Source organism: Cicer arietinum, chromosome 4 (assembly GCF_000331145.2).
Source record: "Cicer arietinum cultivar CDC Frontier isolate Library 1 chromosome 4, Cicar.CDCFrontier_v2.0, whole genome shotgun sequence".
Classification (NCBI taxonomy): Eukaryota; Viridiplantae; Streptophyta; class Magnoliopsida; order Fabales; family Fabaceae; genus Cicer; species Cicer arietinum.
Window position 1 is genome coordinate 43868156 of NC_021163.2, and position 4577 is coordinate 43872732.

General features: G+C 32.9%; 1 protein-coding gene across 1 annotated transcript in view; it reads right to left on the reverse strand.

Annotated features, from left to right (window-relative positions):
* The window catches only part of LOC140920073 (uncharacterized), a 14397-nt gene that overhangs the window by 4071 nt on the left and 5749 nt on the right, over positions 1-4577 (reverse strand).

Below are 4577 nucleotides of genomic sequence, written 5' to 3' on the forward strand. Positions count from 1 at the left end.
GGTCATGCAGAAACTCAGCAGAACTGACCAAATCGATTTGGCAATCGATTGGCTCAGCAAAAGTCCTTATTTTGAGTTAGATAATCGATTGCTCAATTGATTTATCAATGCTTTGGTCAGTTATGTCTTACTTGATGGTTTGAGAACTTCATTTTGAGTTCATTGTTAATTGGCAAGCATTATATGAACTTTTAGCATATGGAAAATCCTTTTAAGGTGCATGCTTAGTTGAAAGGTTATTTTGTGCATTTAAAACTTAAATGTTATGTGTTATCTGTTATTTTCGGTTGGTGACCTTTTACAATTATTGGGGAAATCTGGGCTTTGCCCTCAGATGAGAGTCAGGACGATCCTACCGGTTCGTACCCTACGGACGGGAATGGAGATAGGAACGCTTGACTGCAGCTACGTTAGGAGGATCTCACGGGGCGCGTGGAGATCACTCAAGGTGTTTAGTTGTGTTGTAAAATGATCAGACTAGGTTGTCCCAGAGGGAAAGGATGTCTTTCTTTTGGGTTGCGTTTATTTTTAAACTGGAAGACTGTACTACTTTTGTTATGTAAATATTTTGAATTCATGGATTGAGAATTTTTCCGCTGCTTGTAAATTCTGTTGACTTATTTGTCGTTATGTTACGACTTAAATATTTATCCAAATGTATTTTACCTTATTTAATTCTCTATTTTATTTTAATTACTTTTAAAAAAAAAATACACCCTCGCTAAGAAAAACGGGGTGTTACACAATGCCAATTTGAATTGTCTGTCCACTTGTGTGGTGACATATTATCAACTCTCTTAAACAAATACTTCAGAGTTAGAATGATACCAAATTATGTAAAGTAGAGTCTAAGATCATGCATTTTTGTGTGATCGTTTTGTTGTCAATAATGTGTTTCAAAAGTGATAATAGTTTCTGTTAGATGATTCGATGCATTTTATAATGAGCCAATGATTTTACTTGAGTAATTTTGATGTTATAATATGGTATTATTACTATAAATATTTTGATATATCAAGATGTGTTATGATACGGTCTATTATGATTTATTTGCTAATTCTTCTTATTTATATTACACTACCAACATGATTTTTAAAATCATCTCATTCGTTGTTTGTGTTTGATTGACTTGATCTGCGTTTGCGAAATTGCAGTTATTACAGGTGATATCAAGAATAAGAGTCAATAGTTGTATTTTACTTATTTAATTAGAAACAAATTTTTGAATGAAAACCTTATAAGTACTAGTAAAATTTTGAAATTAAATTAAGAAATTATAGTTAAATTCAGTTTATTTATATAGCACAGCTTTATAGGAAGAAATTTTTTAAAGTGTTCCCTTTGTATTTTGAGAAATGTCATATCCTAAGTAACTCATAAAATTTTATTTTTTATTTGAAAGAGTTTTTATTTATCCGCTGCAAATTTTTATAAAACATGGTATAAATGATTATAGATATTATTTTGGGGTTTAAGGTGTCATACACATTTGGAGAGATAACCACGTATGTAGGTAACATGACAATTAAGTATATGTGATCGTGCATAGACAATGACCACTAAGCAAGTTTGGTTAGACAGACATATGGATCTATCTCTTTTTGTACTTTTGTCAAGTCTAGAGTCCTTTTTATTTTGGTATGTTGTAATCACTCACATCGTCTGATATTATGATGTCTATGTAGATGGATTTCTTGATGTATTATATGTTTTGTACTTATGTGGAGCCTGTTGAGGCCCACAAGACAAATTTGGCGTTGTTCCTTATATTCATATACACAAATGTGGAATATCCATGCTTCCCTATTTGTTATGTGTCTATTGTTATGTTTCTTATTATTATTATTATTTTAATTTTTAATAAGGTAGTGTTTTCGGTACGAAGATATTTTTGGTTTTGTTAATTAAGACTTGGGTAATCTCAAAGACTACATTGAAATCGAAGCGACAATGGTATTAGGACCACTCTAAAATATCATAGGGACATAAAGAAAAGGGAAAAATGGCTAGAAAGTGTGTCGAGCAAAAGGAGGGAGAAGAGAAAGCTAAAAAGTACATCTAATTTTGCTGTACTTTTCCAAATGGTTGAGTAGTCTATTTATAGTGTTGGAAAAGAAAAACGGTCAACACATGGAAGGTTCAAATCAAGTGACCATTGAAAAACGAACGACCAAATTAAACTTGTTGGAGGCTAACACTAGAATGTGAAGAGCATTTTTTTTTTCTTCAAATAAATGATATTTTCATTTTGGTTTATAAAAATTAGTACACCATCCAACCCCAGGTCAGGCTGGGAAGACGACGACGACGCGAGTGTCTGTTGGTCAAGTGATATGCGTCATCCCCCATCACAAAACTTTGTATGCCTTGGGGCATGCCACATTTATTCCAGCTCCACTTTATATATACTAATATCATGTGTAATTTATCATATGTGGCACTCTTGTTTTTTGAATTCACAGACATTATCATACTCTATGTTCCAACAAATTTATTACTTGATTTTCTTAGGTCCTAAACTTAAATCTAAAGTTAATCCTTATGTCACGACCCAAAAATTTAATGCCGTGACCGGCGCACAAGTTATACTCCTAGCCTGGCAAGCCTATCAATTAACTTAACAGTTAAACAACTAAATCGCTCTTTAACCGTTTAAAAAAAAATATATATGCTTTTTCTCGAAATTTCGAAAGAGTATCCTCTGTAACTTCAACATTCCTAAATTTTGTAAAATCCCTGTTCAGCTTTCAATCCAATCATAATTCAAATAACATAATCAAATTGCTTAATACACTTCTCAAAAAACTAAATAGACTTTCTAGACTCCAAAATAGCTGCAATTACATAGACTCAACAAATGTTACAAAAATGGTCCTCGATCAAAGAGGCCTACCAAAAAAAAAAGTATGTTGAGACTTGAATCAAATAATAGATTCCTACTCAGCTGCTTGCGAGTCTGAAAAAATAAGCAACATAAAGGGGTAAGTCACAAAGAATTAGTGAGGAGACAACAACCACCATCAATTAGAAGGGAAACACAAAAGGCACGAATAACTGTTTAATCGCTTGACATAAATATTAAAAATCCAGTGAATAACGAAACGAAATCAAAATGAACAACCTTAAAATCATTATAAAAATCAAACAAGTAACAATACAAATTTTTACAACCAAGAGGCGGCTTTATCTCATTGATAGCCCTTTCCTCCTAAGGGTGGCCTTACCCTTAGGGGCGGCTCCATCTAACGGATGACCCTCTCCTCTTAATTCCCGCAATGCATCATTACGTATCAATTAGGGAGCTTACATCACGTTGATAGCCCTCTCCTCCTACGGATGACATTTCTCATAGGGGCGGCTCCATCTAACGGGTAACTTTTCTTAATAAATACGAGGTAACTAGGTGCACCTAACGCAGTTAACAATTTAATAACAATAACATCGATTTTCCAAAACGCGCATTAAAAATCATTTCATCGTAATTCATGAAAAAAACATATTCAATCGCATAACAATACTGTAGCACATACGTAAATCAAAATAATAACATATTATATAACAACGACCGTTAAATCAAATAATTGACGAAATCGAGATAAAATTCAAATGTTGTGTTTCCCAAATTTTTCAATAAATAATTTAATATAGAAAACAAGTAAAATAATAATAATAGCAGTATAAAAATATATGACGATGATCGTCGTCAACTCACGGTTATGGAGAATCGTCTAAGTTTGCTCTCCATCAACTCTCAGAGTAGCCGGCAGGGTCTCAGTTGACACATCTGAGTATCAAAAATATTTCCAATACTTTAGAAAAATTTATTCTAAAGTTTAGCTAACTCTAGGAAACCATTAACATCATTTAAATATACTCTAAGCACAAAATAATATTTTTACTCAAAACTACATGTTTCTATGAATTCATACTAGGATTAGAGTTGTGTGTTTACCTCAATGAGTCTCAATCAACAACTCTCAAGAGATGGGTACCTTTTTACTTCCTTAGAACACAAACCCTAACCCAAAAATTATACCCAAGAACTTGGAAAAATATGAGGAAACTTGCTTAGAGAGTGTATATCCTTTCCATGGGTTTAATGTGGCTTTAAGTGAGAGAAAGAAGAAGAAGAAGAAGAAGAAGAAGAAAAGAGAAGAAAAGAAAATAAAAATGGAGAAGGATGGGTTGCTGAGAGAGAGAAGGAAGAAGGGGGAAGAGTGAAATGAAAAAGGAAAAGAAAAAGGGAAAAGTAGGTTTTATTATTTTTATTATTATTGTTATTATTATTATTATTTAATTATTATTATTATTATTATATGTTTTCATTTATAAGGGACACGGGGCGTGTCAATCTCCTCCCCTTATAAAAATTCGTCCTCGAATTTATTTAATAAATGCCACTAACCTTGAGTATCAACATAAGTGTGGGTACTTTGCACGAATGACTTCTTCGGGTTCCCAAGTAGTTTCTTCACCTGATGGACCACGCCAAAGAACTTTTGCTGAAACGATATCCTTTGAGCGTAAACGTCTCACTTGGCGATCTAATATAGCTACTGGATGTTCAACGTACGATA